This window comes from Callithrix jacchus, chromosome 1, assembly GCF_049354715.1.
Source record: "Callithrix jacchus isolate 240 chromosome 1, calJac240_pri, whole genome shotgun sequence".
NCBI classification, from domain to species: Eukaryota; Metazoa; Chordata; class Mammalia; order Primates; family Cebidae; genus Callithrix; species Callithrix jacchus.
Genome location: NC_133502.1, coordinates 202,660,319 through 202,682,080, shown reverse-complemented (window position 1 = coordinate 202,682,080; position 21,762 = coordinate 202,660,319). Strand labels below are relative to the sequence as shown.

The 21,762-nt window shown below is 48.7% G+C and overlaps 1 protein-coding gene across 7 annotated transcripts in view; it reads right to left on the bottom strand.

Moving 5' to 3' along the window:
- Positions 1-21,762, bottom strand: part of LOC100415731 (uncharacterized) — an 89,034-nt gene that overhangs the window by 46,793 nt on the left and 20,479 nt on the right. For 5 of the 7 annotated variants that reach the window (XM_078339121.1, XM_054240565.2, XM_078339124.1 and 2 more), the window contains exons 2-3: positions 19,979-20,057; positions 18,743-18,789 (exon numbers count right to left, since the gene is read on the bottom strand). The exons of the other annotated variants lie outside the window; for them this stretch is intronic. The gene's annotated coding sequence lies outside the window, so the exon portion shown is untranslated. The remainder of the gene's footprint in view (positions 1-18,742; positions 18,790-19,978; positions 20,058-21,762) is intronic. 7 annotated transcript variants of the gene reach the window in all.

Sequence of the window (21,762 nt, the reverse complement as noted above, 5' to 3'; positions counted from 1 at the left end):
CACACCAGTAATCCCAACCCTTTGGGAGACCGAGGCGGGCAGATCACCTGAGGTCAAGAGTTCGAGACCGGCCTTATCAACATGTAGAAACCCCATCTGTACTAAAAATACAAAAAGGTAGTTGGGCATGGTGGCGCATGCCTGTAATCCCAGCTATTTGGGAGGCCGATGCAGGAGAATCACTTGAACCCAGGAGGTAGAGGTTGCCGTGAGCCAAGATGGTGCCATTGCACTTCAGCCTGGGCAACAAGAGTGAAACTCTGTCTCAAGACAAAAAAAAAATGAATCCCCATCTGGAAGACACCTGGTGGATCCTGAGCAGCCCTGGGCAGTACAGCTCAACACAGAGGGACAGAAATGTATGGAGAAGGCCTGTGTTTCCTTTTCTTTTTTCTTTCATTCATTCATTCATTTATTCATTTATTTATTTATTTTGAGATGGAGTTTCGCTGTTGTTACCCAGCCTGGAGTGCAATTGCAATGGCATGATCTCGGCTCACCGCAACCTCTGCCTCCTGGGTTCAAGCAATTCTCCTGCCTCAGCCTCCCGAGTAGCTGGGACTACAGGCGCGTGCCACCATGCCCAGCTAATTTTTGTATTTTTAGTAGAGATGGGGTTTCACCTTGTTGACCAGGATGGTCTCGATCTCTTGACCTCGTGATCCACCTGCCTCAGCCTCCCAAAGTGCTGGGATTACAGGCTTGAGCCACCGCGCCCAGCCTCTTTTTTCTTTTTTTTTAGACAGAGTCACACTCTACCCAGGCTGGAGTGCAGTGGCACTATCTCAGCTCACTGCAACCTCCACCTCCGCAAGGCTCAAGCAACCCTTCGACCTTAGCCTCCCAAGTAACTGGAACCACAGGCTCATACCACTACACCCAGCTAATCTCTGGATTTTTAGTAGAGAGAGGGTTTAGCCATGTTGGCCAGGCTGGTCTCGAACTCCTGACCTCAAGTGATTTGCCCACCTCAGCCTCCTGAAGTGCTAGGATAACAGGCATGAACCACAGGGCCCAGGCTCCTTTCATGAGCAATAACCAGGCCTCCCACTGCCACCACTGCCCTCCCCAGCACCTCGTAGGCACCCTCTTGGCCTCTGGTACTTTGCTGCTTTTTGAATCACAGATGCCACTTGGGAGCCGTGTTGCAAGACTCCCGGCCAGACCAGGGCCAGGCCAGAGTCCCCACTGACTACACCTCAGCCTGCCCCGCCCTCTGATGAAAGGGTGTCAGGGCCGGGCATGGTGGCTCACGCCTGTAATCCCAGCACTTTGGGAAGCCAAGGTGGGTGGATCACCTGAGGTCAGTTCGAGACCCACCTGGCCAAGATGGTGAAACCCTGTCTCTATGAAAAAAAAATTTTAAAAAAAGGGTGTCAGGACTTAAGGGAGTGGCTTAACTCAGCTGTATTCCTACCTAGGACCAGGGAAGGGCTGTGGGGAACAGCTGGGGCTGAAGTCAGAGGGGGAAGAGTGCAGGGACGAGGCCTGGGCAGGCCAAGTGACTGTCTTAGGAGCAGAAGATTGGGAGGCTTGGTGCTAAGACAGCTTCCTTTGTGTGCTGGGAGCTCCCTCTAGCCCCCCAGGTGTCCTGGAAGCCACGGTCTGTGGGAGGGGTTGAAGTAGGCGTGGTGGGAGAAGGAAGGAAATTCAGTTCTGTTGGGCACTTGGACTTCCTGGACCTCCCTTCCCCCTGAGAAGCAGAAATGCACGGGTCACCTGTTCATGTAACACAGCGGGGGTCCAGCCCCCACGGAGAAGTAGAAACAGACATGACACACCACCACACAGGGATGCAGGGTGACAGCAACAGAGGTGACTGCTGGCTTTGAAGTCTGATACATGAAGGAAGGTCCCTTCTCCAAACAAATGAAGGGACATTTCACACCACAGATATTACACTGCTGAATGAGTAATTGCAGTTTTGCCATTGAAAGTGATGGCGGCCGGGCACGGTGACTCACACCTGTAATCCCTGCACTTTGGGAGGCCAAGGCTGGCAAATCACCTGAGGTCTCGAGTTCAAGATCAGTCTGGCCAACATAGTGAAACCCCATCTCTACCAAACACTCACGCACACATACACACACAACTTAGCTGTGTGTTGTATCACAATGCCTGTAATCCCAACTGCTCAGGAGGCTGAGGCACGAAAACTGCTGGAACCCAGGAGCTGGAGGTTGCAATCAGCCAAGATCGTAACTATGTACTCCAGCCCGGGTGACAGAGCAAGACTCTGTCTCAAAAAAAAAAAAAAAATTAAGAAAGTAATAGCAAAAAAAAAAAAAAGTAAGTAATGGCAAAAACCGCAATTAGTTGTGCTCCAACCTAATAAATTCCAGCCAATAAGTGACAAATAAATGACAAAATTAGGCCACCACCACACTGCATCCCTGATGAACTAAAGTAGCTAGGTGTCAAGCACCAATGGCTGTGGACATTACAGAGAGAGAGAGATGAGCCAACATCACGGTGCCTCCTGATGGAAGAACGAGGCACCAACAATGAAGCGGTCCTGCCAGAAACCATGAATGAATGAGTGAATGAATGAAGAATATGCAGTAGCAGGAGAGATACCCTGAATCTGGTCAACCATCTACATCCAACTCCCAGTTTTTGTTTTTGGTTTTTTGAGAGGGAGTCTCGCTCTGTCGCTCAGAATGGAGTGCAATAGCTCGACCTCAGCTCGCTGCAACCTCCCACTCCCAGGTTCAAGCAATTTTCTTGCCTCAGCCTCCTGAGGAGCTGGGATTACAGGTGCCCGCCACCACGCCCAGCTGATTTTTTTGTATTTTTAGTAGAGACGGGGTTTCGACATGTTGTCCAGGCTGGTCTCAAACTCCTAACCTCAGGTGATCTGCCTGCCTTGGCCTCCCTAAGTGCTGGGATTACAGGCATGAACCACAATCCCCGACCCAAATTATCAGTTTACAGAACTACAGAGAAAGGAGGAAGATGTTAGCTCCAAGGGTATGGCACTGGAAAACTCCATGCAACGGAAAACTCTGTAGGTCAACAACGCAACAGGTCACCTCCTCAAACAACCCAGAAGAGCTGAAGGAGATACAGGGAGAATCCAGAGAATGAAGGAGACTTAAAATGCATCTCAACCTGGCCAGATGCGGTGGCTCAGCCGGGCGAGGTGGCTCACGCCTGTTATCCCAGCACTTTGGGAGGCCGAGGCAGGTGGATTGCCTGAGGTCAGATGTTTGAGACCAGCCTGGCTAACATGGTGAAACCCCATCTCTCCTAAAATTAGCCGAGCATGGTAACGCACACCTATAGTCCCAGCTACTCGGGAGGCTGAGGCAGAAGAATCGCTTGAACCCAGGAGGCGGAGATTGCAGTGAGCCGAGATCGTGCCACTGCACTCCGGCCTGGGCAACACTGTGAGACTCCGTCTCAAAACAAAACAAAAAAAAAAAGCATCTCAACCAATCACAGTGTATGGACCTCATTTATATTCTGATTCATACAACTGTCAAAATAAATAAAAGAAGTAACATCTATGATATATAATATATATGAAAAAACTAGAAATTTGATCAATGAAAATGGACTTTTAATAATTTTAAGAAGTTAGTTTTTATTTATGAGATGTCTCACTGTCACCCAGGCTGGAGTGCAGTGGTGCCATCATGGTCCCCAGCAGTCTCGAGCTCTTGGGCTCAAGCAATCCTCCCACATCTGCCTCCCAAGGAGGCTACAGCTGGGACTACAGGCATGAGTCACCATGCCTGGCTTTTTCTTTTGTAGAGACAGGGTTTCGCTCTGTTACCCAGGCTGGTCTCAAACTGCTGGCCTCAAGTGATCCTACTGCCTCAGCCTCCCAAAGTACTGGGATGACAGGCGTGAGCCACCTCACCCAGCCTGGACTGATCCTTTTCCAGGCCTCAGTCTCTTTGTGCGTAAAGGCAGGAAGAAATTGACTTTATACTTTTTCTTTCCTTCACCACAGAAACCTTTCTTCAAACAGAAGCTTTGATCAGAGCCAAATATACATAAATAAAAACAAAACAAGCACCAGGCTGATGCAGGAGGTGGGTGTGGGGTGCTCAGGATTCAGAACAAGATTCCTGGGGTTTCCCTTTGAAATCCACTGGGCTGGGGCATTTTTAGGTCCTTTCCCAGCGTGACACACTCAGCCTTAGTTCCTGAACACTCAGATCACTTCCCTTAAATGTACAAAGTGGGTACTGGCAGTGGGGCTGGAGGAAGAGATGAAGAGGCCTGTCCAGGGGGGTCACTGGGGACACCCGGAGGCCACCAGTCCCTTTTGGCCTGAGCTGAGAGATGAAGAGTGAGCACTCCAGTTTCTCCAGTCTGATCTGTCACAGCGGAAAGGGAACCGAGGACACGAGCTAAGTCTCTAAGAGGTTCAGCACTGGGGAGGCACGTGGCCCAAAGGGATGGAGGGGACATATCAGTAACAACAATGGAATGCAGCCCTCCAAGCTTTTAGGAGCAGCCGTCCCCCGAGCAGGTGAAAGGGACAAGCAACCCTTTGGACCAGTAAGGGATCCACACTGCTAGGGCTCTTGCACTCCTGAAGTTAGTGGGTTACAGGAGAAATTTTCCACGTGGGGCAGTGCCTGGAGTACCTAAGCAGTCCAGCAGCCTCCCTCCCTCTCCTCCTTCCCCTCCCTCCCTCCCAGGCTCATCTGTAATTGGTGGGTGCTCTGGCTCCTGGGCAGAGGAGGCAGAACAGGTTCCAGCTGCGGAAATTAATCCATGGCCCCGTGGCCCGTTTTGAAGGCTCCATCCATCAGCTCCGAGAGCTACAGGCTCAGGGCCAGGACAAGGCTGATGAAAGGCGTCTTAAAGGCTAATGTGATACACAGGCGTGACCCCAAACTCCCTGGATCCCCACTCTGCCGAGCGCGCACAGAACCATTCCACATAACAGTTCTGGAATCTTCTCCAGCATCCTCACATTTCTGGAGTGGTTTTGTATTTTGTTCCTCATCCATGTCACGGAGGCAGCACTGATTAGCAAGGGCACTGGCCACAGATTCAAATCCCACTGTTTCCGGCCATGAGGCCTAAGCTCAAGTGATCCTCCCGCCTCAGCCTCCCAAAGTTCTGGGATTATAGGCATGAGCCACCGCACCCGGCCGAGAACTTATTTTCTAAAACACAGTCCATCAAGGGCAAGCCCCACAGCTTGTGACTAGCACCAGGCCAGATACAACACAGACACCCAGTGAATCTGTAAAGGAAGAAAGTGTGGAAGAGGAGGAGGAAGAGCAGGTCGTAACACGGGCTTTGAAGACACCCGGGGCCAGGTGCAGTTCTGGCTCCGCTGCCTACCAGCTGTGAGGTTCAATCCCTCCTGGAAATGCCCCACCTGGAAAACTGAACATAACACCTAATTCATATGACTATTGAATTAGGTTCAATCCCTCTGAGCCTCAAATGTCCCACCTAGAAAACTGAACATAACACCTAATTCATACGACTCTTGAGGAGAAGAAAGTGAAGCCCTGTGGTGCCTGTTTGAAAAAAGATCAGTGATTATTAGTATAATTGTGTGAATACCGAATGAAGTCATTTGCCATGAAGATTCAAGAAAAGGGCCAAAGAAAGCATCAGTTGGCTTGGATTCTTTCATTAGAGAGAAATCCAATAAAGACATAATATGCCCAGGCTCAGGGCTCACACCTATAATCCCAGCACTTTGGGAGGCTGAGGTGGGCGGATCATGAGGTCAAGAGAATGACACCATGCTGGCCAACATGGTGAAACCCCATCTCTACTAAAAGCACAAAAAATTAGCCAGGCATGGTGGTGCGTACCTGTAGTCCCAGCTGCTCAGGAGGCTGAGGCAGAATTGCTTGAAACCAGAAAATGGAAGTTGCAGTGAGCTGGGATCATGGCACTGCACTCCAGCCTGGAGATAGAGTGAGACTCGTCTCAAAAAAAAAAAAAAAGACGTAATAAGCGGGCTCTGGTGCAATGGCTGATTATAATCCCAGCTCCTTGGAAGGCTAAAGTGGGTGGGTCATTTGCGTCCATGAGTTTGCGAGCAGCATGGGCAGCATAGTGACACTAGTCTCTACAAAAAATAAAAACAATTAGCCGTGCATGCCACAGGCCCAGCTGATAGGGAGGCTGAGGCAGGAGGATCACTTGAACACAGGAGGTCAAGTCTGCAGTAAGCTGTAATCATGCCACTGCATTCCCACCTAGGTGACAGAGTGAGATTCTGTCTCAAAAAAAAAAAGGCTGGGTGCGGTGGCTCACATCTATAATCCTAGCATTTTGGGAGCCGGAGGCAGGCAGATCAGGAGTTCAAGTCCAGCTTGCCCAACATGGTGAAACCCCGTCTCTACTAAAAATACAAAAATATTAGCTGGGCGTGGTGGTTCTTGCCTGTAATCCTAGCTACTAAGGAGGCTGAGGTAGCAGAATCGCTGGAACCCAGGAGGCGGAGGTTGCAATGAGTCGAGATCAAACCACTGCACTCCAGCCCGGGTGACGGAGCAAGACTCCATCTCAGAAAAAAAAAAAAAGAAAAAAGAAAGTTCCCCAGGCCCAATTCCTCCAAAAACAGAACAACATTCTTTGGCAACCGCCATCATAATAATCTGGCAGGAATCAACATATTTTAAATCCATAAGGCAAAGATTGTTGAGGAATGGGACATTCACAGACCCCAAGTACCTCCACACAGAATATGTACTCCTTACAAACGGAAAAGGGTACAATGGACAGATCTAATGGATAACGACTATGACAAGTAATCAAACTCCATTGTTACTGGGCACCGATGATGGGGCCCAGCGACAGCATGTACCCCTGATGTCACGCACTAAGAAAGACACAGCATCACCTATGAAATCTTCCTGCCAAACGTGCAACCTAAACAGAATCACAGGAAAGCAATCAAATCTCCATCAAAGGACCTCCGGAAAATAACTGGACTGGCGACTTCAAAAACGTTCAAGTCGTGCCAGGCGTGGTGGCTCACGCTATAATCCCAGCTACTTGGGAGGCTGAGGCAAGAGGATCACTTGAGCCTAAGAGTTTGAGAAAAGCCTGGGAAACAAATTGAGACTGTTTCCATTTTTTAAAAGAAAGTTTAAGTCCCTAAAGGCAAAGAGAAACAAAAAGACTAGGGAAGTGCTTTAGAGTGATGGAGATAGAAGAAACAACAAAAAACCCGGTTTATGATTTTTAATTGTAGGCTGGATGAAAAGCAAAACAAAGGCTGGGCATAGTGGCTCATGCCTGTAAATCCCAGTACTTTGGGAGACTGAGGTGGGCAGGTGGATCACCTGAGGTCAGGAGGTCCAGACCAGCCTGGCCAACATGGTAAAACCCCATCTCTACTAAAAATACAAAAAATAGCTGGGTACGGTAATGTGCACCTGTAATTCCAGCTACTCAGGAGGCTGAGGCAGAAGAATCACTTGAGCCTGGGAGTCGGAGGTTGCAGTGAGCCGAGATCATACCACTGCACTATACAGCCTGGGCAACAGAGTTGAGACTCCGTCTCTGGGAAATAATAAAAAAAAGACAAGCATAGGCAACATAAGGAAATCCTGCCTTTAGAAAACATTTTAAAATGATCTGGTTGCCAGGTGTGGTGGCTCACACCTGCAAATCCCAGCACTTTGGGAGGCCAAGGTGGACAAATCACAAGGTCCAGAGATCAAGACCACTCTGGCCAACATGGTGAAACCCCGTCTCTACTAAAAATACAAAAATTAGCTGGGCATGGTGGTGCACACCTATAGACCCAGCAAGTTGGGAGGCTGAGGCAGGAGAATCACTTGAGCCTGGGAGGGGGAGGTAGCAGTGAGCTGAGATAGTGCCACTGCACTCCAGCCTGGGCAACAAGAGTGAAACTCAGTCTCCAAAAAAAGAAATGATCTGGGCATGGTGGCGCATCTGTAGTCCCAAGCTACTTCGGAGGCTGAGGTGGGAGAATCACTTGAGACCAGGAGGCAGATGCAGCAGTGAGCTATAATCACACAACTGGACTCCAGCCTGGGCAACAGAGCAGGACCCCTACAACAGAGTATACCGTGGAGGTCCCAGCCAGTGCCACAACTCAAGGAAATATATTAAAAGGCATATCAATTGGAAAGATTAAATAAAGCTGATATTATATTATTAATAGATGGTATAATTACTTAACTTAAAAGAGCAACCCCCCAAAAATCAAATTCCTAGGACTAAATCTAAGAAGAGATGCAAATCTACAAAAACACTACAAATCAACGGAATAATATGCCGTGCTCACTGAATAGAAATCTCAGTATAAGAAATTTCCCCAATTGATCCACAGAATCAACAAGATGCCAATCAAAATTACAGCAACCTTTAAAGAAATATTGACAAGGTAATTTTAAGATTCATATAGAAACACAAAGGGTCACATGAGAAGGCGATCTTTTCCTTTTTCTTATTTTTTAGAGACAGGATCCCTCTCTGTTGCCCAGGCTGGAGTGCAGCGGCATGATCTCTGCTCACTGCAGCCTCCACCTCTGGGGTTCAAGCAATTCTCTGCCTCAGCCTTACGAGTAGCTGGGATTACAGGTGCGCACCACCACATACAGCTAATTTTTGGGGTTTTTTTTCTAAAGATGGGGTTTCATCATGTTGCCCAGGCTGCTCTCAAACTCCTAGACTTAAGCGATCCTCCCTCCTAGGCCTCCCAAAGTGCTGGCATTATATATAGGCTTAAGCCACCATGCCTGGACAGAGAATGCAATCTTTTTTTTTGAAAGGGAGTCTCGCTCTGTCACCCAGGCTGGAGTGCAATGGTGTGATCTTGGCTCACTGCAACCTCCACCTCCTGGGTTCAAGCGATTCTCCTGCCTCAGCCTCCCCAGTACCTGGGATTACAGGCAACTCCCAACAAGCCCGGCTAATTTTTGTATTTTTAGTAGAAACAGGGTTTCCCCATGTAGGTCAGGCTGGTCTCAAACTCCTGACCTCAGGAGATGCACCCGCCTTGACATCCCAAAGTGCTGGGATTACAGGCATGAGCCACAGCACCCAGCCAGTATTTTTTTTTTTTTAAATAATACTAGTGCTGGGTCAACTGGACGTCCATATGCAAAAAAAGGGGGGATCTTAATCTCATATTCTACCAAATAAAAAAAATCTATTCCTGTTGAACTATAGATCCAAATGTGATAGTTCAAACAATAAGGCTTTTTGAGAAAAACATCTGAATATCTTCATGACCTTAGAGTAGGCAAAAATTTCTTAAGCAAGACACAAAAACAATTAATGCACCAAGCAGAGCTAAATAGTCTGTATTAAAATTCAGAACTTCTAGGCTGGGTGCTGTGGCTAATGCCTAGGCAACAAAAGTGAAATTCTGTCTCAAAAATAAATAAATAAAAATTAGCTGGGCGTGGTGGCATGCACCAGTAATTGCAATTATTCAGGAATGCAATGGTGCAATCTCAGCTCACTGCAACCTCCACCTCCTGGGTTCAAGTGATTCTCCTGCATTAGCCTTCCAAGTAGCTGGGACAACAGGGGCCCACCACCACCCCCAGCTAATTTTTGTATTTTTAGTAGAGATGAGATTTCACCCTGTTGGCCAGGCTCATCTGGAATGCCTGACCTCAGGTCATCTGCTCACCTTGGCTTCATAAAGTGCTGGGATTATAGGCATGAGCCACCACTCCTGGCCTAGGAATATATATATATCCGACAAAAGACTCACATCCAGAATATCTAAAGAACTCTTAGGTCATAGTCTTAATCATGTCTGCCTATAAAATGTGTATATTAATATGCTGAAATCCTAACCCCCCAGCACCTCAGAATATAACCATATTTGGAGATAGGGTGTTTAAAAAGGTAATTAAGGCCGGGTGTGGTGGCTCACATCTGCAATCCCAGCACTTTGGGAGGCAGAGGTGGGCAGATCACGAGGTTGGGAGATCGAGACCATTCCAGCCAACATGGTGAAATCCTATCTATAATAAAATACAAAAAATTAGCCAGGCGTGGTGGTGGGTGCCTGTAGTCCCAGCTAATCTGGAGGCTGAGGCAGAATCACTTGAACTGGGGAGGGAATCACTTGTACTAGGGAGACAGGTTGCAATGAGACAAGATAGCACCACTGCATGCCAGCCTGGGCGACAGAGTGAGACTGTGTCTCAAACAAAAAACGTAATTAAGTGAAAATGACATCTTTAGGGTGAGCCCTCATCTAATATGACTGGTGTCCTTATAAGAAGAGTTGCCAGGCGCAGTGGCTCGCGCCTGCAATCCCAACACTTGGGAGGCTGAGGCAGGAGAATTGCTTGAACCTGGGAGACGGAGGTTGCAGTGAGTCGAAATCACACCATTGCACTCCAGCCTGGGCAACAAGAGCAAAGCTCCATCTCAAAAAGAAATAAGAGTTTAATGGCTGGGCACAGTGGCTCACACCTGTAATCTCAACACTTTGCGAAGGTGAGGATCACTTGAACCCAGGAGTTTGAGACCAGCCTGGGCAACAAAGCAAGACCCCATCTCTACAAAAAAGAAGAGTTTAGGACATGCAAAAGGAGAACCACGTGCAGACAGGAAGAAGACAGCCATCTACAAGCCAAGGACAGAGACCTTCAAAGAAACCAAGCCTGCTGACACCTTGATCTCAGATTTCCCGCCTCCAGAATTGTAAGAAAATACTTTTTTTTTTTTTTTTTTTTTTGAGACGGAGTTTCACTCTTGTTGCCCAGGCTGGAATGCAATGGTGCGATCTCAGCTCACCGCAACCTCCGCCTCCTGGGTTCAGGCAATTCTCATGCCTCAGCCTCCCGAGTAGCTGGGACTACAGGCGCGCGCCACTATGCCCAGCTAATTTTTTATATTTTTAGTAGAGACAGGGTTTCACCTTGTTGACCAGGATGGTCTCGATCTCTTGACCTTATGATCCACCCGCCTCGGCCTCCCAAAGTGCTGGGATTACAGGCTTGAACCACTGTGCCCGGCAGAAAATTCTTTTTTTTCTTTTCTTTTTTTTTTGTTTTGTTTTGTTTTTGAGACAGTCTCACTCTGTCACCCAGGCTGCTGTAAATCTCTGCTCAGTGTAACCTCTGCCTCCCGGATTCAGGCAATTCTCCTGCCTCTGCCTCTCAAGAAGCTAGGATTACAGGTGTGAGTCACCTGATTTTTGTATTTTTAGTAGACATTGAGTTTCGCCATTTTGGCCAGGCTGATCTAAACTTCTGACCTCAGGTGATCCGTCCACCTCAGCCTCCCAAAGTGCTGTGATTATAGGCGTGAGCCACCGCACCCAGCCTAAGTAAGTCAATTGTTGTTGAAACCCCCATCTGTGGTACTTTGTTATGGCAGCTCAAGTAAATACGACTTACAATTAATGAGAGACGACCCTTTAAAATAGTGGAGAAAAGACCTCATCAGACATTTCAGAGGATATCCAAACATACAACAAAGGCCAGGCGCAGTGGCTCACACCTGTAACCCCCGCACTTTGGGAGGTCAAAGTGGAAGAACTGCTTGAGCCCAGAAGTTTGACATCGGCCTGGGCAACGTGGTGAAATCCCATCTCTACCGAAAAATACAGAACTTTAGCTGAGCATGATGGGGTTCACCTGTGGTCCCAGCTACTCAGGAGGCTGAGGTGGGAGGATCACCTGAACCCAGGAGGTTGAGGCTATAGTGAGCTGAAGGTCATGCCACTGTACTCCAGCCTGGGTGACAGAGAGAGATTCTGCCTCAAACAAAAAATGAAAATAAACATAAATAAATAAAATAAAACAAAATTATATGAAACAGAGCTCAACTTCATTAGTCATTAGAGAAAAGCCAACTCAAACCACAATGAGATACGACTTCCACCAGCATGGGAGCACGGCTCTAATGAGAAGAAATCACCCAGTCTTGGTGAGGACACAGTACAGCCAGTACCGGGACAAATATCTGACAGTAGTGACAAAATTGAACACACATGCATAGTCAATGCCCCAAGCAATTCCACTCATAGGCATATCACCAACAGAATGCATCCAAGTGTTCACCTAAAGTCATGTTCTAGAATGTTCATAGCACTCTACAGATAACCTTAGACTGACACCTACCCAAGTGACCATCAACGGAATAGATTGTAAAGTAGTCACATAGTGGAAAACTACATAGCAATAAAAATAAATCCCAAATTAGCCAGGCATGCCCATGTTGTCCCAGTTACTTGGGATTCTGAAGTGGGATGACTGCCTGAGCCTGGGAGTTCAAGGCTGCGAGAGCTTGTCTCAAAAAATAATAATTATAATAAGGCTGGGCACGGTGGCTCACGCCTGTAATCCCAACAATTGGGAAGCCGAGGCAGGTGGATCACCCGAGGACAGGAGTTTGAGACCAGCCTGACCAACATGGTGAAACCCCGTCTCTACTAAAAATACAAATTAGCTGGGTGTGGTGGCGCGTGCCTGTAGTCCCAGCAACTCAGGAGGCTGAGGCAGGAGAATAGTCTGAAGCTGGGAGGCGGAGGTTGCAGTGAGCTGAGATCACACCATTGTACTACAGCCTGGGAAACAGAGTGAGATTCCATCTCAAAAAAAAAGAAAACACACACACACACAAACAAAAAACAAAAATAAAAGAAATCTACAACTACACCTGAGAAACAATATGGATGAATCATATAACCACAAAACTGAGCAAAAGAAGCCAAAAACTAAAGAAGATATCCTCCACGATTTCACTGGCAGAAAGTGTGAAAACAGGTGAAACGTATCCATGCAGCTAGAAGTCAGGTTCGCCAGCAGTGGAGGGCCGACACGGGGGGTTCTGGGTACTGGTTACTCTGATGTTTTCTGTTTGTTAAAATTAGTCGAGCTATGTGCTTACCACATGTGCACTTTTTGGTATGTATATTATACTTTAATGAATGGTGTTTTTTTTTTAAGGGTACAGTGTTACAGAAATGGAAACTGCCTTTTTGGGGAAAAAAAAGCGGGGGCTTGGAGCTTGGAACAGACTGCTGATAGAGAAAAGCGTGATTTTAGGACATTAGAGAAGAGACTGCAGCCCCAGGTTGTGTCCTGACACCTGGTAGTGCACTAGTCCGTTTCTCAAACAGCCACCCACCATGGTGCAAGGCAAGACAGTGGAAGACAGAGGCTATGACCCCACAGTGACTGGGAGGACTGGCCCAGCCTTCCCCACAAACTGCCCTCCACAGCAGAACTAGTCATGTCTGTTAGGGCCGTGTTTATGTCACCCAGCAACCCTGGAGAATCACTGCTTCCCCACTTTCAGTCCACATGGTTGTGATGGGCTGACACCAGCCAGCAGCTCCAGTCTGGCCCAAGGCTGTGCTAAGCCTGTCAGAGCCAATCCAGAGACACTTAAGGGAACAACCAAGAGTTTGGGAAGGACTCTGAGCTGGCAGGATAGATGTCTGAAGCTGCTGTGGGCTCCTTCTTCACCCACCCTCCTTACCCTCCCATGGGGAGAAGCCTGCCAAGAATGAAGCAGACAGCTGGGTACAGTTGCTCACACCTGTCATCTCAGCACTTTGGGAGGCTGAGGTGAGCAGATCACGAGGTCAGGAGTTTGAGACCAGCCTGGCCAACATGGCGAAACCCTGTCACTACTAAAATAAAATAAAATATTAGCGGGGCGTGGTGGTGGACACCTGTAATCCCAGCTACTCGGGAGGCTGAGGCAGGAGAATCACTTGAACCCGGGAGGCAGAGGTTGTGGTGAGCAGAGATCATCCCACTGCACTCCAATGTGGGCCACAACAGCAAGACTCCATCTCAAAAAAAAAAAGTTTGTCTTCCGTTACCTTTCTGAATACACACATCGTTTATTGTAGCACGCATATTACCGTTGTAACGCTCTATTCCCAAATAAACATCTTTAAAAACAAAATAGGATGAAGCAGAAAGAGGGAGTCAAAGTGGGAAGCAGAAAGAGAAACAGAGTCAACTTCTCAAGCCCGTGTTGGAGCGTCCAGATGTCAGTGTGCCTGGAGGTTACACCCTGAACCTATACCCGAGCCAGTGAATTCTCTTCTGCTTATGACAGCTGGAGTTACACTTTCACTTAGGTCACCCACAACAAGTGTGCCCTATCACCCTCTCCGGAAGCCTGCGTGCAGCTCAAAGACCAAAATGGGCATCACAATTTCCCATGCCAACTGCAGTTTCAGAGCAGCTGTCCCTCTGCAGAGCACTGTAACATTCATTGTCCCACTTGATCATCACAGAAATGCCAAGGGAGGGGGCCAGAGGCTGTTCCTGCTTTCTTTTTTCTTTTTTTGAGACAGGGTCTTGCTCTGTCGCCAGGCTGGAATACAGTGGTAGCGCGACCTCAGCTCACTGCAACCTCCACCTCCCGGGATCAAGTGATTCTCCTGCCTCAGCCTCCCGAGTAGCTGGGACTACAGGCATCCATTAACACACCCAGCTAATTTTTGTATTTTTAATAGAGACGGGGTTTCACCATGTTGGCCAGGATGGTCTCAAACTCCTGACCTCAGGTGATCCACCCACCTCGGCCTCCCAAAGTGTTGGGATTACGGGCGTGAGCCACTGCGCCTGACCATTTTTGTGTCTGTTGTAGAGACAAGGTTTTGCCATGTTGCCCAGGGTGGTCTTGAACTCCTGACCTCAAGTGATCCTCCCACTTCGGCTTCCCAAAGTGCTGGGACTACAGGTGTGAGTCACCATGCACGCCCAGCCTGCATATGTTAACATATTTTTGGGTCAATTATTCCAGCTGGATCATCCGACACACTGACTGGCCAGCTGCTTTCCTCCACAACAGAGTTGGCTTCTATAACATTTCAATCAAATCACCTCAATACACAGCCAGTAGCATGGCTATCGTCAAAAAGACAGACAATAGTAATCCAAACACTTTGGAGGCCAAGGCGGACAGATCACCTGAGGTCAGGCGTTCAAGACCAGCCTGACCAACATGGTGAAACCCCATCTTTTAGAAAAAAAAAAAAAAAAAAGACAGACAATAATAAGTGTTAGCAAGGATGTAGGGAAACTGGAACCCCACACCCTGCTTACGGGAGTATAAAATGGCACGGCTGCTTTGGTAAACAGTCTGGCAGTTCCTCAGCAAGTTAAACACAGTTACCACGTGATCTAGCAATTCCAACCCTAAGGATATACCCAAGATAAGTGAAAATGTATGTTCAACAAAAACCTGTATGTGTTAGCAGGGCGTGGTGGCAGGTGCCTGTAATCCCCACGGGAAGCTGAGGTGGAACTGCTTGAACCCGGGAGGCAGAGGTTGCAGTGAGCTGAGACTGTGCTACTGCACTCCAGCCTGAGTAACAGAGCAAGACTCTGGCTCAAAACAAATAAAAAAATTTAGCTGGGCATGGTGGTGTGTGCCCGTAGTCCCAGCTACTCAGGAGGCTGAGGCAGGAGAATCACTTGAACCCAGGAGGCAGAAGTCACAGTAAGCCAGGCCAGTGAGCCAGTGTACTCCAGCCTGGATGACAGAGCGAGACTCTGTCTTTAAAAAAAAAAAAAAAGGAATATTTCAGAATTTAGCGGGGATGGTTGTACAGCCATCCCCTACACTGAATATACTACTAAACCAATGACTTGCACCTTTTTTTTGGTGGGGGGGACAAGTCTCACTCCATCACCCAGGCTGGAGTGCAGTAGTGTGATCTCAGTTCACCACAACCTCTGCCTCCCAGGTTCAAGTGATTCTCCTGCCTCAGCCTCCTGAATAGCTGGGACTACAGGCACATGCCACCCAAATGGCTGGTATTACAGGAATGTACCACCACACCTGGTGAATTTCACATTTTTAGTAGAGAGGAGGTTTCACCATGTTGGCCAGGGTGGTCTTGAACTCCTGACCTCAAGTGATCCGTCTGCCTCAGCCTCCCAAAAGTGCTGGAATTACAAGTGTGAGCCACTGCACCTGGACAACTTGTACATTTTTAAATGGTTAAGTGGCAAATTTTATAGTATGCAAATATTATCTCAATTTTTTAAATGTGGCCACAGGCAGTCATTCAAGACCAGACTCGGCAACATAGCAAGACCCCGTCTCTACAAAAATAAGTAAATAACTAGCTGGGTGTGGTGGTACACCCCTGTGGTCCCAGCAATTCTGGAGGCTAAGGCAGGAGGGCTGCTTAGGCCCAGGAGTTGCAGGCTTCAGTGAGCCATAACGAAGCCACTGCACTCTACCTTGGACAAAAGAATGAAGACTGGTCTCTAACACATATAAATAAAAGTAAATAAAAATGTTTCAGGCCAGCCACAGTGGCTCACACCTATAATCCCAAGACTTTGGGAGATCGATGTGGGAGGATCACAGGTCAGGAGATGGAGACCATCTTGACTAACACGTTGAAACCCCATCTCTACTAAAAATACAAAAAATTAGCAGGGCATGGTGAAGGCACCTGTAGTCCCAGCTAATCAGGAGGCTGAGGCAGGAGAATCACTTGAACCCAGAGGCAGAGGTTGCAGTGAGCTAAGATCTCACCACTGCATTCCAGCCTGGGTGACAGAGCGAAATTCCGTATCAAAGCAAAGAAAAAAATGTTTGAGGCTGGGTGCGGTGGCTCATGCCTATAATCCCAGCACTGTGGGAGGCCGAGGCGGGTGCATCACGAGGTCAAGAGATCGAGACCATCCTGGTCAACACAGTGAAACCCTGTCTCTACTAAAAATACAAAAATTAGCTGGGCATGGTGGCGCGTGCCTGTAGTCCCAGCTACTCAGGAGGCTGAGGCAGGAGAATTGCTTGAACCCAGGAGGCGGAGGTTGAGGTGAGCAGAGATTGTGCCATTGCACTCCAGTCTGGGTAACAAGAGCGAAACTCCGTCTCAAAAAATAAAAATAAAAAAAATGTTTGAAACCCATCCCAAGAAAATAATCAGATCACAAAGAGATACTCCCTGTGCCCCACTTTAAAAGCTCCCCAGTGACTTCCCAAAGCATTACGAGTCAAACCCAAATTCCCTACAGGGCCCTGGGAGGCCCCCACATCCCAGCCCTGAGGCCTCTGCCGCCTCTTCTGCAGCTTTCCCACTTGCTCACTCAGTCCCTCCACACCCCAGGTTTATCTCCACCTTCTGGGTGCCCTTGCTCTTCCCTCAGCCTAGAATGTCTTCTCCCACAGCTCATCAAATGCCCCCTTCTCCTCAGAGAGGCCCTCCTTGACCACCCTGTCTCAAATGCAGCCCCACCCACCACGTGCCATGCCATTGGTCTGTTTATTTCTACATAGCCTTGAAGACATTTCCTTTTATCAGTATTACTTATTTTGAGACAGGGTCTCGCTCTGCCACCCATGTTGGAGTGAAACTCCTGGGCTCCAGTGATCTTCCCAACTAGCCTCCCAAGTAGCTATAACCACAGGCACACACCACCACACCTGGCTAATTTTTTTTTTTTGTAGAGGCAGGGTCTCATTATTTTGCCCAGGCTGGTCTCTAACTCATTGTCTCAAGCAATCCTCCCGCCTCAGCCTCCTAAAGTGGTAGGATTATAGGCATGAGCCACCGTGCCCAGCCAGATATAGCATTGTAAACACTGTTTACTTTTTTCTCTTTTTTGAGGCAAGGTCTCACTTTGTCACCCAGGCTGGAGTGCTGTGGCGCGATCTCAGCTCGCTGTAACCTCTGCCTCTGGGACTTAAGTGATCCTCCCGTGCCAGCCTCCAGAATAGCTGGGAATACAGGCATGCACCACCACGACCAGCTAATTTTTGATAGACAGTGTTTCACTATGTTTGTTGCCCAGTCTGGTCTCAAATTCCTGGCTCAAGCGATCTGCCCACAGGCATGAGTCACTGCCCTCAGCCCACTGTTTACTTCCTTTTTTCTTTTCTTTCTTTTTTTTTTGAGTCCAAGTCTTGCTCTGTCACCCAGGCTGGAGTGCAATGACATGACCTCAGCTCATTGCAACCTCCGCCTCCCAGGTTCAAGCAATTCTCCTGCCTCAGCCTCCTGAGTAGCTGGGACTACAGGCGTGTGCCACCATGTCCACCTAATTTTTTGTATTTTTAGAAAAGACAGGGTTTCACCATATTGTTCAAGCTCGTCTTGACCTCCTGACTTCGTGATCCACCCACCTTGGCCTCCTAAAGTGCTGGGATTACAGGTGTGAACCACCGCACCTGACCCACTGTTTACTTCTTGATTGCCTCTTGCACCCACCAAGAGGGCAGAGAACTTATCCAACCACTTGCAACTCTGACCTTGCCCACCAAAAAGTGTTTTTCTGGAAAGAACAGATTGAACAACGGCCTGTAAGATCTGAAATGCCACCTACTACCTGGCTGAGCGTCCAGAGCACTAAATCATCAGCCACCTGCAGGTGCTCAGGGAGCTCATGTGCATTTGCTGAGCTCACAGTTCCAAGCCCTGCCCCAGGCCTGTCTAGAACCCGGAGGAACCAGGAGGAATAGCCCCTCCCCTTGAAAGCCTGAAAGTCTATGAGGGATCACAGAACACCCAGTATTTACCAGGCAACCGACAAACGCAGAGGAGACATCTAAGATTGTGTTGCTGACACCCAGGCTGAAGGCAGAGTCCAAACGGGTCTCATAGAACTGTGAACTAGCCAACGCCCTCCGATACAGCTTCTGACTTTGCAATCCTACCTGCTCTCCAGAATGAAATGGCTGCAGCTTACACCTGCTCCTGCCCCCTCCCGTGGGAACTTTCTTTTTGGGAGGCCGTTAAAAGTCTAAACAGGCAGGTGGTGAGTGCCTCCTTCCCCGTCCCTACTTCAGCATCTCTGAGCCACACGCACAGCAAGCGACTTACCCACTAGGAGTTTGACGTCTCAGACTGTGAAATCAGGGTCAGGCATCCTGGGGAAAGAGCACAGACCTGTGGTGAGGGGCCACAGACAGCAGAGCAAGACTCTACCCTTGGCCCAGGGAAACCATTTTTCCAAGAGAGGTCCCTTGCCCTCAGTTTGAGAAATCAAAATGAGAAAATCCAGAGGGAGGGAGGAGGACCCGTTGATGCCTCCAGGGAGGTCATCCCAGAAGCACTGAGGCCCTTGCCTACCCCAAGAGGCAACTCAAACCTGAACCTCTGCGGAGGGTGGGACATCCACCATCTACCCGATTTTTCCAAGGAAGCCTGAAGTGTGGGGTCAAAGGTAAGGGCCAGAGCTGGAGATTCAAACACCTGCTTTCTTTCAGGGTGGGTAGCCCTTTCTCCCTCTAGAAAATACTCTCCATAAGGAGTTGTATGGGAAGTGGGAGGGACCCCTTTAAGTTCAGAGGGAAAAAAAGACACGCACTGTACCAGTTCCAGGGACTTGGTAATATGGGCTACGATGCACTGTTAATTAACAATGATACCCAAGGTTTCATTCCTACTCACAGGAATGGACTCCTGAGCAAGTCTGGCAGCAGATGCTGGAGAGAGGCAGCCTGGGATGACACCCCAAGCCTCCTCCCCTACCCATGCCCAAGGGGCAGAAACCTGTTCTTCCAGCCTGCCTCCGGGACCTCTCCCCCACCTGGAGCTCTGACAGATCTCAGAGAATGAAAACAGACACAGTGGAAGGGTGGAGGGGCAGGCTGTGGGGCAGGCAAAGAAAGGGGAGACACTGGCACCCCAGGAAACACACGTAGTGGGAATCTGCGTAAGAAACGTACATCTAGGTGCTCTGGGTCTGGGCTTAGAGGCCGACTTATCTCTGCTGCTCAGGCTCTGCCTCAGTTTCCTGCTCTGGGGCAAGGGGAAGGAGGAGAGGTACAATTCACTGTAGGAGGTCACTGAGTGTAACTGGGGTGGGTCAGGGAAAAAAGTCGACACTGCTTAATTCCCCTACATCCTCTCTGCCCAAAGTCCCTGCAAAAGACCAGTCTTTGGAGAGTTTTTACCCTTTGTCAGGCCTTGAACAAGGAGATGCTGTTCCCACATCATGAAAAAGATCCTTCTCAGTGATGAGAGGTGGGAAGAGGGTGGAAGAAATCCATCACAAGCTCTAAAGTATGTTAGGGAGGAAGACGGGGGAAGGAGCGATTAGTCTCAGCAACTTACTTAATTCCCAGTCCATCCTTTTCTCGAAATATCAGGGGAACCCTGAGAGCTTCTCTCTGTACGTACTCATAGTTGAAATCTGTTTGAATTAAAACAAGTTGGTTAAGTCACAAAGGAGCAAATGAACCGGGATCTGTTGGTTACGGGAAGAAAACTGATGGACGAAGGGGCAGGGGGTCCAGGAGATGCAGGCACCAGCTGTATGGCAAAAGCTCCTTGGAAAATGATAGGGAAATGGATTAGGCAAAGCCCAAGAGAAGCCATGCCAACGATCAGCTCCTCTGCCTACTCAGTCAGTCATTCCCTGCATGCCCCACCGGTCCAAACTTGTCGATGAACAGCCCAAGGCCAGCAAGGGTTGAGGAGGAAGACTCAAAGAGCCTCGCACAAAAGGAGCCCCAGCCATAGCTGAGAAAGAGGGACAGTCAGAGACACGCATCCCAAGCCGCGCTCAGAAAGCAAAGGGACTGCAAAATTGAAGAATGCCACCTGGAAGGATCTGAAGGCCCAGAGAGGAGGCTGGGAGGAGGGCCCTCATTGTAGCTGAGCATCATTGAAAATCTTATTGTAATATCCTGCCTAGTGAAGGGGATGGGGGGGGAGCCAGTTTCCCTGGAAACTGTGTATCTGGTGCCAAAATAACTAGGGAACTGGGCACAGCTTTGTTGTCTTAAGAGTGAAATTCTGCTTCAGCCATCAAAGTCCTTGCTTCAGCTGGATAACAGGGAGGGAGGCTCCTGGGGGAAGGCTGCGTAAGGGGAGCATAGAAGGACCCCAGGAAAATTCCCAGGTTCGCTCCATGTCTGGGGTTTTCTAGTGCAGTCCCCATATCCTTACCCAAAGTCCTGGAGGATAAAGGAGGCCGCTGACTAATTTCCTTTTTTTCCCAATTCTGAAACCAGTGAATCTGACCCAAACATACACCCCTGAATATGGAGGTGACGGGGCTTGAGATAAATTTTCACATACCCCAAAGCTTCAGGTAACTAAAGTAATCCACAAGGGAAGAAGGCCTCTCTGACCGACCGACCGACCGGACCCACCGTCAGAAGGGAGACAGAAGCGGCCTCAGACCACTGAAGCTGCTAGCTCAGGGAAACAGTTCACAGGACAGCCTCGGGGGAGGAGGAGGCCAAGACAACTCCCCTCCGAAGAGAGACAGAACTAAACCCAAAGCTGGGAAAGCCCAGACCTCAGCAGCTCAGATCCCCAGGGGCTCACAGTGAATGGGGATTCCTAAGGAGTTAAAGGAAGAGAAGTTTAAGAAGCGTCTATTTTGGTTCCAGGCTAAGGGCTCCTGTTTCTCAGCTCCTCCCTCAAGTTTTGAAGCCAGATCTGAATTAAAGAGCAAAGCCCAGGGCCCTCCCCTTTGAAAGAAGCCGAGACAGCAGATTTAAGGATACACTTTAGCTCTCCGGGGCAGGAATACCGGTCCTCAGACCCACCCACCCAAAGCACCCATCCCCCAGGGTCAGCTTCAACTTCCTCAAATGAGCCTGAGAAAAAGCTCTGAAATCCTGGGCTGAGAATTCCTCCCAAATGACTAGGAAGAGTTTGCATATTGTTTGCAGGTAGGATCCACCAAAAGACTCAACTCAGTAAAAATGGGGGAAGAAAGGATATGAAAATTCCATTTATGCAGAGAAAATTTAAATCAGCTGGGACTAGCACCCTGCTCTAGGACCAGGCAGGCTGGGAGAAATTTCTTCTTCCCTCCCCAACAACTACCCCTTAGCACCAGAGCCCAGCGCCCCGGGAGGTGATGGACACAAAAGACAAATCGC